Below are 14017 nucleotides of genomic sequence, written 5' to 3'. Positions count from 1 at the left end.
AGCACAGAGCAAAAGTGTGTTCTCACTAACAAAAGATGGCTTTTAGCCATGTGTGTTACGGTTAAAGAAATGTTCACAGCCAAGTGAAATGAAATATGAAACACGAGTGGCATTTCTTTTGCATGGGAAACAAAAGAATCTGAAACATTCACAATAAAGTAGCTTAGCACACTGCTTGTTATGCTACAGATCTACATTTACTATATTTTCAATTAAAGACAATAATGTGCATTGTGTGGGGTACAATGCAATGTCTCGGTATTGTTATACATGGTATGTTTATCAGTTGGGGGATATTTAGGCTATAATTCATCTCAGACAGTATTTCTTTGTGACGAGGATATTCAAATTCTTTCCTGTCTAGACTGGATCAAGTGTTATTTTAGCCACAATTGTCCCTCTGTGTAACTGAACTTATTCTTCCTATCCAGTTTTGCTTTTGTATCTACTAAACGATCTCTGCATAGTTAAAATTGATGTTTATTACACGCTTGACTCAAACAGCATTGTAACACACATCTTGGATTATGCTTTTTCTTACATAATTGATTTAAATGAAATAGCATGTAGCCCTGTTAGCTGAAAAAAATATCTAAACTTATTTTATGTATTATGGGTATATATCAACTGGAAACATATGATTTGTTGAAGACTGAATTTAAACGGGATCTTAAGAAAGTTTATTCTTAACCTAAATTCAACCATTACGGAACAGTAAATGACAGACCCATCAGCGAGTATCTGAGGGCTAGGAGACTTTCTGTAGACATTCCATATTCCTGCTATTCGATATGGTAGTCACTAGCTATGTGTTGCTAGTAAAGTTCAAAGTAAGTCAAGTAAAATAAATAAAAACTATAGCTCCCAAGTTGCACCAGTGACATTCAAGTTTCTGAGCAGCATGCGGCTGGACAGTTTGTATTCGCACCAAAATTCCACCGGTTGCTGATCTACATTGTTGGAAAAGGGCTTGCCTGATAAGATACTGAGAGGAGGGGGCTTTGATTCTGCTCTTGTGCATGTGTTTTCCTTGAGTATAACAAGCATTCGAGCACAGGGTCTTTATCTGAGCAGAGCCTTGTCCTTGCTGCACTAAATCAACACCAACGTGCTTATTTTTCCTGCTTCCCAACTCTAATAGTGAAGGCAACAGCATCAGCCATGCTTTTGATTGTCTATATAACTTGAAGTGCTTTCGCATCAATAATCTTCCAATTGTCTGACATAAAGCGCTTTCCCGTTAATCATCTTCTTTGAGTCTCAAACATTTCGGGAAGTTGTCAAAGGTTATTATTTCACTTTACGTTTGGAAGTCTAAACTTCAAGGGCATGAATAGAATTTTCTGCATCTAATTCCAATAATATTAACCCATTACTTTTTGATCCTTGATGTTCTAAAGTTCACTTATTAGTGAAATTTGAAATCTGAAAATCTATGGCTAGAATCTACTTACAAATGTTGCTGTTTAAGAGACGAAGAAACTGAGTCTTTGGATTAGTTAGGTACGTGACTCAAAGAGCTGGTGTTTGAGCTTCAGGAAGTCTTAATATCTTTACGTGGCTCCTGGTATCTGAAAGAGCCCAACGGTATGCATTTCACTGAGTGGAATCAGCTTTGGCATGCTTTGTATAGGTACCTTCTTAATGGGAGAAGATGAAATTACTAATTCCTGCAACAAAAAGGCACGCTACACCTGTCCAGAGTCAGCCCGCCAATGTCTGCAGCTGAAGAGAATTAGGAGCTTCCACTACAATGGAGCAGACTCTGACAATATGCTGTCAGCCAAATATCTGTAAACTCCCAATGATGTCAGTTTCTGCTTGGCATTGATGTGGAACAAAACTGCAGTGCTCAACAGCTGTCTGTGTAGTCGTGCGTGGGCATCTCCAGGTGTCGGCATCATTGTGGCCCAACAGGTTGGAGACTGGGTAATTGATGCGACTCTAACTTTGCGGCAAATGTGAGAGTAAGATTTTGAGTCTCAGAGCTCAGGCAGAGATAATGCTTCACAGATGGAGGACCGATTTACAATTTGAAGTATTGTCATGTTTGTGTTGATGACAAAAATAAAAAAAAGTTTCTGCAAGCAGGCAGAGCATGTTGCTGCACATCAATCAGATGGATAGTTGCTGAGTTTCAGCAAAATCATGTTGGCGATAAAACAGAGATGAATACAATATTGTCAGGGTCTTCTTGTCATCTGCAAGACAGACATTCGGATTCTGTGGCACAATGTGTGTGTGTGTGTGTGTGTGTGTGTGTGTGTGTGTAAGACCATAAAAAAAATCACAAACATGATAATGTGTTGTAGGAGGCCGCTTGTTTGTTCCCAGCTGCCCAGACTCCTGAAATAACCACATAGAAACTGTATTAATTAAATCACTGCTTGGCCTATTAGCTCTTGCTTCTCATTGGCTAGCTCTTACATCTTAATTTAACCCATTTCTATTATTATGTGTATCACCACGTGGCTGTGGCTTACTGGCAAGATTCTGGGTGGCTACTTGCATCTTTCTCCTCTGGCGACTCCATTGGCATCTCATTGACTCTGCCTTCTTTCTCCCAGCATTCAGTTTAGTTTTTCCCATGTAGCTCTATTCTGCTAAGCCACTGACTGAAACAGCTTCTTTATTCATTAACCAATGAAAGCAATACATTACATAAGGACTTCCCATACCAATAATGGGCCATAGGAGATATAGTTATATTTGTTTAGTTTTTTTCAGCTGCAAATATGAAAAACTTAGTTCAAATCAGTGCAAATGAAAGAAACACAAATGGAAATCTATTGGCCCCTCCACTGGATTTTCAAGGAGTCAAGTTCACTTTAAGTGTGGTTAGACTGTGAGGTTACATTGACTACATTAAGAATCTTTTATTTCCAAGATCTGCATACCTGGATTCAGCCCCAGGAAGTCTCTCTTCACTAAGTCATTGAGCCTTCTTAATGACCTCATCTTAAATGGTCCTTAGCCTCTATAATCTCTGAAGAGAACTATTTTTCCCCTAAGAAAGGATCATATTGGTTGGCTTTTGGTCATTTATTCATCTGTAGCCAGAAAAATAGGCACTGTGTCTATCCAGGCTTTGCTCTGTGCCCACCCCTGGACAGAAAAGGTAGAAGATGCCCCATCCCAATTGCACAGTCTGAGAGCTGGTGACAGGTGAGAGGCAGCTTGAAAATGAAAACTGAGGGTCCGGTAACAAATGTGTGTGTCTACACACATGCGAGTGCACACTCATGTATGTGTTAAGTCAGAAACATAGCCATACTCTATCAGTGACCCGTTCCAAATCTAGCCATGCTCTAGCCAGACCTGTTCCAAATATGACCCATAACTTTGCTATCAGCTTCTGTTTTGTTACAGTCCATCTCAGTTACCGATAGAAGCAATTGATCTGGGGTTGCTGCTGAGAAGTAAAACCTTAACAAACTCAAGTATGATAGCAAACTTTAAAGAAAATTATTAATTTTGTACCCTAATAATAAACATGATACAATATTAGTTTTGTTATTATAAACCCTTTGATTAGCAGATTTCAATATCTGTTACTTTTAGTTGAGTATACAAGTAAAATCAATTTTTAAATTAATCCTCATGTTCTTAGAATAATTTGATTTATTTTCTACAACATTACAGATGTTCATCAGCATAAAATATAATTAAACCAGTGATTACTAGACAACATTATTTGAATCAATTTATTTGACCCTTATGGACTTTCTGTTCTTGAACTTATGAGCTGGAAATTAGATATTTTTGTTCTTGATAGGTCTAATTAACTACTCACTTTAATGATAAAATTTAGCTATAGATCAATGATCTAGATGTGTAACTTTTGATGCCACAATATAAAAACCTAATTTTTCAGAATTCTAAAAACTAAATCTGTGAATGCATATGCTAATAATACTGGGACTGTGAAATCTGATGTGACTACAGGAGTCACTGAAGTGCTCTGTATCCTAGCTCTTCCAGCTGATGGGTATAAAGCTTTGACAGATTTCCTTCCTTTTTTGTTTTTGAGACAGCAATCTCACTCTGCAATTCAGACTGGGGTCTGGAACTCAGGACAATCCTTTTGCCTTAGTCTCCTGAGTGTGAGGATGAGCCACCATGCCCTACCAAGGATGTTTAATATGGAATCTGACTTCTAAAATCAGAGGCATGGGCTGGAAAAGAGAATTCACATCACATGCTATTAAGTTATCAGGCAATGACTTAATATCAAGCAATATTCACTATCCTTAATGCATAATTTGTCATTAAAGAAAATGACTAGAGTTTCAAACTACATCTATGTTATTCTGCGCTGTTTAGAATGGTATGATGTCTACTTTCTGCCTTATTAAATGAACACATGAGCTGAGATTTTTCCACCACATTCCTTTTGGTTATTCTAAATATTCTTCAGAATTATATGATTTATGTTGTGAGAGGAAGATTGTAGTGGGTAAGGTGTGGTGTCCTCAGGGGCAGGTGAGATGCTGAGGCGGCATTCCTTCCAGGAGATGGGATCACACTGTGGTACTCAGGCAGCTCTACCTGACTGTTACTCATATACTCCTAAGGGCTGACAATGGCAGTTTCTCCACTTTACCTCTAGGCTGTCGTCATAAATAGGTATAGAAAAATCCCAAACAAAGCTCACGACTTTTCCCTGTGTTAATCTAGTCACTAACATTTCCACATAGATATGCATGTGCTTATACATGTGTGTGTGAGGCCCGTATATGCATACGTGTGTGCTCATGTGCGTGTGTGTGTGCGCACACACACACACACACACACACACACACACACACACACACACTGTTTGAGCTCATTCACAAGCTCCTGCGCTCAATAGCAGAACTCTGGCTTCTGCCTCAGCTCTTTTCACTCCTCTCAATGCTCTGCGGCACCACAGGAGCTGTCCTTGTTATGATCTGCCTTTCTAATTCGCTTACAGTCTACAGGCATTTGTTACTTTCAGTTTAAAGCTATCCCAGGACTGGTCAAAGGCAGAGCTCAAGAGCAAAATGTAGAGACACTAGAAGCTAGGAGTTAAGAAAAGAGGAATTCAGAACTGTTACCAATTGAAGGGGCCAAGGAAGGAGAGAATGTTCACATCCAAAAGTTTTTTGTCTGAGAATATTAGTCCTGTGGAGACTCCGTATAGAAACTGAAACCTAGCTTTCCCCATTCCTCCCCTGCTCCCTTCTCTCTAACCCTCTCCCCTTCCAACAACCCTCCCAACCCCCCATGCACCCGAGGATACCTGGGACTCTTGTCTATTTCCAATCTCCAGGCAGATAGCTACATGATTTTCATCAGGTTCACCTTCTTATTTAGCTTCTCTAGGATCACAAATAATAGGCTCAAAGACCTTTAATTATGCTTAGAATCCACATATGAGTGAATACATACCATATTCCTCTTTTTGGGTCTGGCTTACCTCACTCAGGAAATAAGGTCTGCGAGGGATGCGATCACCCACTGATACAAAGGGACGGATCTAATTTGAGTTTACCAAGGCCAGTTGGACTGGGACTGAACGAGGACGTGATCTAACCAGATTCTCTGAATGTGGCCGGATTCTCTGAATGTGGCTGGCCCGGAGTCTTTCTGAAAAGCCATTGACAATGGCACTGGGACTTGTTTCCTCTGCATATACTGGATTTTGCGGATCCAGTCCGTCTGGACACTCACCTTCCTGGACCTGGAGGGAGGCAGGAGGAACTTGAACTTCCCACTGGGCAGGAAACCCTGACTGTTCTTAGGGATGGAGAGGGAGGAGGAGAGGGAGTGGGGGGAGTGGGAGGGTGGTGGGAGGAGGGGCGGAAATGGAAACTTTTATAATTTAATGAAATTACTAAAAAAAAAAAATAAAATGAAATGTAATGTAAAGCTCTAAAAAAAAAAAAAGAAACTGAAAGAAAGATCTAGTTAGCACTGCCCAAACTATTGCAAGGGATTAGTTCAGTGGAACAGATATGATAAGGATCTCCCCTGAAGCCATGTGACAGTCATCAGACCAAGGGTGGAGTTGCTCAGCTAGACAGGATAACGGTAGAACTGGATCTTAGCTATTTTTAAAAGCTAAATTTTACAGATATTATTAGAGGAGGTTATTTAAGATAAAACATTAAATGTTATGTAATTTCAGGCTAATGACATGTTTTACTCCTACAGACTAGTGTTCATGGTACTGGAAGAAACTCTGTCCACTACCAAAGAAAAGTAATCATCAACTCCTCCCAGACATAATCCCCCTGACTGACAGCAGTGGCCTGCTTATGTATTGTAATAGTGGCACAAATGTTTTAGGAGTAACCGAACACTTTCTGCTAGGATTCAAGGCCTACTCCATGAAATGCAACCCTTATCTGATCCTACTAAAGTGACCAAGAGCCTAAGACTAGACAGGTCTTAGGCCTAGGGCAAAAATAAAACACTATTAGTCTGTTAGAGGAATATAGCAATAATATGACTCCTGATGATATACTGCTATACCCATCAGTCAGTGCACAGCTCAGTCCTCATCAGAGAAACTTCTTTCAGTAAACTGAACTGACATAGAAACCTACAAATAGACAGTGTACACATAGCGAATGACTTTGGAGCACTCAGTCCTAAATGAAATGTCTTCATAAAGCTCTCCCCTCAAGAGTGGAATCTGCATGGAAGACGAGGCAGGAAGATTGTACAGTGATGGAAGACACCAAGGAAATAGTGACTTCCAGGCAGCAGGACAGATGCTCTGTGAGAAAGGTCTCTGATAGGGCTGAGGGAGCACTGGTATCTGCTGGTATTGCTGGTATCAGAACAAGTGTTTCTAATCTTCCGACATTGACTGAGGAACTAGTAACTTTACGGGAACTCCAAGGAAGGATTTGGTACTTTATTGGGATGGCTGAGGAATCTAGTTTCCTGTCATGGCCCCAGGCAAATACCATGTTCTCAGCATCTCTGGTGTAAAACAACCACTGTGACTACTCTGACTACTGAGACACCCAGCCTCGAGGGTTCTCAGCTTCTCAGGGGTGATTCAGCTGTTGTTGCTGTGTCAAAATAAGATGATTTAATAAATTATATATACATGTATATGTGTATATATAGTCATCCTATTGATTCTTTTCTTCTGGAGAACCCTGGCTAGTGCAATACATAATCTACTGACTGGGCAGGAAGACTCTTGCTCTCAGTGAACTGTAGCTGAGTCTTAGTTGTCTACGAATCATCACAGGTGACCACAGTGATCAGGTTTTAATGTAGTACTCTTTGCTTAATATTTGAATCATATTTGCTTTACCTCTTATATCTTGGCAGCTTAGTCACTTTTTCTGATTCATGAAAAACTGACATAATTGGCTCTCAAATTCAGTATATAGTGTTTCTAGGCTAGAGAGTTTCCATAATATAACACTGCTGATGTTTCCTTAGTATTTCTCCATTCATTTTAATTTTATTTCTGCCAACTGGTCAAAGAATGCATATGGAACTTGGGAAGTTTGTATCCCCCCCCCCCGCCGTCTCTCTCTCTCTCTCTTTTAATGTCATTCAGTGTTAATATACCCAGTGAGTATATCTAGTTCCTTTATATTTTTATTGAAAAACTACAATACAGCCAGACAAGAGACAGAACCAGTTCTTTGGTTGAGCTGGTCATCTTACCAGCTACCAAGTGATTTAGTTTTCAGTTTTCTAGAATCATCTTGTACATCTGAACTGATGCTCTAAAGATACAGAAGGTGGATAAATGGTTTCTGAGAGCAGGAGAGAATATCTTCCCCAGGGCAGAGCACACCAATTCATTATTCAACACCAGTGATCATTTCTAAACACACACACACACACACACACCATTATACTTATCAAGCAGAGTGTATGTGTACATTTAAGAAAGAATATATATGTAGCAGCAACAATAAATGAAAAAAGAGTTCTTAAATTTGAAAGAGAGCAAGGCAGAAATTTGGAAGAGTTTGGATTGAGGAATGGGAGGGAGAAATAATGTAATTGTATTATCACACAAATAAAAGAAATAGTAAAAAGGACTGATATGATAATTAGCCTGATTTGCTAAGGCCACACTGGATATTTCTATCACAACATAGCATTGTGCCACATCCAATGTTCAATTGTTAGTTAAAAATTTAAAAGGAATAAGTAAATTTGAAGAAAGATAAATAGCATCATAGAGGGTGAATAAGAGTGTACATTGCTTTAACTTCAAATATATTTGTTGAACTAACACTTGTGAGTCTCATTTCTGGGTAGAAGTAGCAGCTAATAATACATTACATGTATGTATATATATAAGACACATGCATACTTATATATGTATATATAAGACATATACATATAGATTAAATACTTTAATGGCATTAATTCTGTTTCTTTCAACAGGTAGATAATGTTGTAAAAATCAATACTTTTTTATTTTGTCCTCCTCCTTTTCTTCTCCTCCTCCCCTTTCTTCTTTTTTGAGACAGGGTTTCTCTGTGTAGCCCTGGATGTCTTGTAACTCACTCTGTAGACCTTGCTGGCCTTGAACTCACAGACATCTGCCTGTCTCTGCCTCCCAGATTCTGGTATTAAAGGTGTGTGTCACCATCTCCTGGTATTTTCTATTTTTTAACCATAAAGAGTTATTTAATGAAAGTCAGAAAGACTATCTGCTGTTGAATAAAGCTGACATATCCAAATAATCCAGGTATTCAGTTGTGTCAGTATGGTGTGTTTAAACATTTCCTGGGAAAACAGTCCTTTAAAAGCAGACAGCAGGGGTGGAGTATTGAAAGGAAATCTGGCTACTCCTGGTGTGCTTTAATTTCTCAATTACTATAGTTTTCACTAGTGGTAGACTGGGATGGAAAAATAATGGAAGTGGTATATTTTGACCAATGCAATATGTCAGACACTTGAGAGTCATGGAGGAAGTAGAAATTATAAGTTACAAGACACACAATTCTTTCTGGGCAGTTGTGATGCACTGGAGAAGAAAAGTAAAAACAGATTTAAGGTTGAAGACAAAAGAAAAATTCCGATATTGGAAGTATATCATTGAATGCATCTTTTACAGCTGAGAGGGTAGGAAAGCCTAAGAGTCAGGTCCTGGACTTAAAATAGCAGGCCAGAGAAGTTTACACATCCCATTCTAACAAGTCCTTGATACTGAGTTTAGGGAATTGATTGGAGGGATTTTAAACTCTGAAGTATGGAATAAAGACACTTGAATCATTGCATTCTATACATTTGAAACCCCAGATAGTAACGAACCCTCTGGGCCCAAAGGAGTGGTCCACTCCTGCCTGTTAAATGATGAGTAAACTCTAGCTTAAAGACAGCACGGACACCTTTACCTTGTAGATATAAGTACTGATAGGCTCATTCTTTTTTGACCACAAGGCCCACAATTAGAACCAGAGTTCAGTTCAGTTCGTCTAGGGAATGACTACTTCTGTTAAAGGTGGTGTAGAATATAAACACAGTGGCCCAGAACATCTGAATAGAATGTGCAAATTGTAATATTTCCTCTGTATCCTGGCTTAATATTTTATTTGCGTTCTCTATAGAGCTCTGCCACTGTTGTCTAATTTTTATTGTCAATTTTCAAACATTTCCAACAGATGTTCTTTTCAATATAATGTTAAGCAATTTTATTTGGCACATGATGTTTTATTGTAGAGATTTTCTCTTTCTAACAGTGGATTGGAGTGACTGTGAGTGACTGGCATAGTTCTCTTTCCTATTCATTTCTTGTTTGAACTACTGAATTATGGCTTCGCTCTCTAACACTATTTGCCTCACTAGTTTGTTTTGAGTGAAAGTGAAAGCAGGGCGCACAATAAATATTAACTTTTTTCCCATGCTATGTTATTTAATGTGTATAACATGGTTTGGACATCATTATCAATTTAAATATGCCATTTTTGCCCATATCAAGACTTGGATCTTATTTTGTCTCATGCTTGTTTTACAACTCTTGTCTCCTTCTTTCCTGAAAATTTCATGGCAAATATTTTTAGTTTTGTCAGTTTATTTGCGTTGAGTCCTTTTGTGTTAGTTATTTTGGTTAGAAGATTTCTAGGGACAGAGTGATTACATAATTGATATTTTATTTTAATTGAATGTTTGGATGCCACCAGAATGGGTTATTGTTGTGTTTATGACAAATTTCAGGTACTTCCATGGAATGAATTCGTATTACCATATTATTAAAAAATCTTTCAAGTCTCTATTATTGGCACTTCAGTGTTTTAATATGCATGTTTGAAAGGCGAAGCAGGATCAGTGAAGTGAGAAGGTGGCAAGTATTAGTCATAGTAGGAGCAGGTGTAGACTAGTGTAGATGTTAGTTATTCCCCAAGCTATAATAGTCTAGAGATGTGGAAGACTACTAACCAGAATATGAGATCTACTTACATTTGGCTGAGACACTGATGACCCTTTTTATTTCTTTGAGATAATCTGCATAATCTGCCAAAGTCTAAGAATTGCTTGGCAGGTCTGTAAACTCAGGGATGAGATATACCAGAGAAAGCCTGTGTAAACTTGAACTTTTTATCCAAACTGGTGCTAGTTTGGATGAATTCTCTAAGATTCACTCCTGTGGTGTTTTGAATAACAATAGTCCCATAGCTTCATGTATTTGAATGGTTGGCCATTAAGTAGTGGTACTACTTGAGAAGGATTAGGAGGTGTGGCCTTACTGAAGGAAATGTGTTGCTGGGAGTGGAATTGGAGGTTCCAAAAGAGCCCATTCCAAGCCCAGAGTCTCTCTCTTTCTGCTGTCTGCAGATTCAGATATAAAACTCTTAGCTCCTTCTCCAGCACCATGTCTGTCTGCATGCCGCCATATTTCCTGCCATGCTAATAATGGACTAATTCTCTGAAAGTATAAGCAAGCCCTAATCATGTTTTTTTTTTTTAATTAGTGTTGCCATGATCATGGTGTCTCTTCACATCAATAGAACACTAAAACCATTCTCCGTTCCCTAATAAAAGTATCAAAAGATAAAACCAATTCTCTGTGTCACATAGCAACTCCTCCTAGTTTCCTATGTGACTTACTAGTTTATTTCAGACAGAAGGAATGATTTTCACTTTGTTGTAATATTTGATTTTATTTTTCAAATATTTTATTAGTATATATTATTACATAGTGGTTTAAAAAGACATTTTCATTTAAGTATATTGGGCATTATAATTAGGAGAGAGAATTTATCTCTAAACTACAGGACTTGAATGAATTTAGAAAATTGCTTAACATATCCTTTGACTTGGTGATAACTTTTAAAAATACATTTATCGCATGTTGCAAAAGTATATTAAATACTCCAAATGATTTTTAAGGTCTGATATGAAAGATAATCGCACAAATAAATAGAATATTGAAAACACATAGATAAAAAAATCACCATACTTCATTATAATTCTTCCAGTGTATTGGAAAATACACTGGATAACAGAAAAAGATTATGTCTAATAAACTCTCATTGTGATACTGAATTACATTTTTTTTGCCTTAAATATGATTTGACCTATAGATTTCTTTCCTTTTGTTCCAAATCCTACACGAGTAATTTGGTAGTATTTATAGCACTTTTCTTGTCCATTCATTTATTTTATTTTTTAAAAATGGTATTTTAGACCCACTCCCTGCTCCCTCTAAACTTCATGTCCCCCTTGTTTACAATCCCGCACATCCAATTTGTGCTGCCCTTATACTTACTGGCACAGTGCCATCCACTGCAGCATAGCCTACTTATCAGAAGCCACACCTGTAAAGGCAACTGACGTTCTCTGCCCCAGCAACCATTATAGCTTCTCAGCTAAGCGTGAGGGCTCGTGAGACCTCCCTCTCGCAACTGCTTGTGGGCATGTTGATTGCCTAGGTCTTACAACTACAACTGCTATTCATGAGTATGTCAGGTCCTGAAGACAGTTTGACCCCAGTCTTCCTGGATCTCTGACTCCTACAGTTTTTGCTCCTTATCTTCCTAAATGCTCCCTGAGCCCTACAGGGGAAGGGGTATGATACAGTTGTACTTGTTCACCTCACTTTGACTGATTGTGACTTTCTGATTCAGTCTCACCCAATGCACAAAGAAACTTTTGTATGAGTTAACATAAATATTTTGTGCATATTTTTATTAATTTTTTCTCAGCTTTGGCATTATTGGCATTTGGGTATATGAGTGTTCTATCAATTTTACGCCAGAAGAGAGCATCTGATCCTCACTAAAGAGGGTTGTGAGCCACGATGCAGTGGCTGGGAATTGATCCAATCCCACTATAGATGGTTGTGAACCGACATATGATTGTTGGGAATTGAACTGAGGACCTCTGGCAGAGTAGTCATTGCTATTGGGCTGGATGCTTCTTTGTAGATGGAGTTTTGCCTTCCTCATCTCTTTACCTCTCCAATATTTCCCTAATCTGGTATAAAAGCTAAACACCATCACAGAATTCCAGTTATGTAAGTAGGCTGCTTGGTGCTTTGAGGCTGTGGAAGAGCACATTATTCAGAGACATTATGTCTGGCCACTGGTTTTTAACTTTGATTTTTCTGTATGACTTTGAATGAGTGCTTAGCCTTTAGGTACTCCAGTAAAGACATCTGTCGTAAGGGTGGGATCTAAAATCACTTCTAGTAATACGAGTTGTTGACCTTTCTATGTTCAGTGCCTCCTTACATGCTACTTGTAATTTGATAGGCAGTGAATAAACGAATGTGTGAATATTCTGAGTGTTTTGTGAGAACACTGCTTTTCACTAACATCCAACTTGTCATTATACACTTGTCTTATTTAATACTGCATTACCAGAACCTATTACTCTGAGAGGAACATTTGAAACAGTTCTTATCTAATGGAAGCACGAATAGACACAGTCATAGTCTTGGACAGTGTAATCAGTAGTAGTGAATTCCAAGGCTACTTTTTCATCCAAAAGCTATCACCAGTGGAGAGTGCCTGTTAGTGAATTCTGACTCATGCCATAGGATTATAACATGCATTCCTCATAAAAGCAAGCAGTTTGGGTATTGAAGTAGCACTTTTCTGGATAAATTCCACCTGCCACACGCCTACAGTGAGCTGTGGTTGATGAGAAACAATTCCCTTGACTTCAAGAAGGATGTTCCTTGAGAACTAGGGTCTGGTTACTTTCAAGAACGGAATGAAAAGTCCAACACAGAAATCTATGCCAAGGCTTTAGCATGAGGAAGACTTAGGGTTCAGTCTAAGTATGTGCATTTTAGGGTGGCTGATCTATTGTGAAGGTCAGTGTTTTCAGCTTTCTTCTAGGGGTCAATCACACTTGCCTCATTGACTTGACAAGGATGAACGAAAGATGATTCTGTAGCTGTCACTCTCCAGTTCTTTTAAAGTAATTGGGCCAAGTTTTACTTTATGTACAAGTAGACTTGTCATTAAGATTTACATATAAACAGTATTTTCAACCCATATTTAATTTGACAGGAGGCACGTTAGCTTTCCCTATAAAGGAATTCTGTCACTCACTTGAAATAGGTATGGGATGTTTCGTTAGAGATTCAAGGTTGTATATAACATCCCCTGTTTTCCCTTAACAAAATAGTCATTTTAGATTTGAGTTCATTTTAAATGAAGGTAAGTATGACCTCTCAGTCTCTCAGTGATTTTTGTCTTCCTCAGACTTTTCTTTGCACCCATCAAATCTGTATGTCACGGTGTTGAAAATCACTGGAAACAGACTACGTGGCTCTTGCCTAAGCCTGGTCATTCCTCATTCCTCACTGTTTGGCTTTGGGAATCTTTCACCTTTCATGTATCATACTTTTCTAATAAGCAAAACAAAGCTGAAAGTAGTACCTATCTTGTGTTATGGTGATAACAAAAGACCTGTATCTGTGATTGTCTTGCGTATAATAACTAGTAAAGAAAATTTATTTATTTTTGGGACCTACCCTGGAGTTTTCCCCTATAAATTGTGGTAGCAGAGCTGGCAGGGGGCATGCAGAATCCTGGGCTTTGGCAGTGTCTAC

The sequence above is a fragment of the Myodes glareolus genome, chromosome 16, assembly GCF_982192425.1.
Source record: "Myodes glareolus chromosome 16, mMyoGla1.1, whole genome shotgun sequence".
Taxonomy (NCBI): domain Eukaryota; kingdom Metazoa; phylum Chordata; class Mammalia; order Rodentia; family Cricetidae; genus Myodes; species Myodes glareolus.
This window is presented reverse-complemented; position numbering follows the sequence as displayed.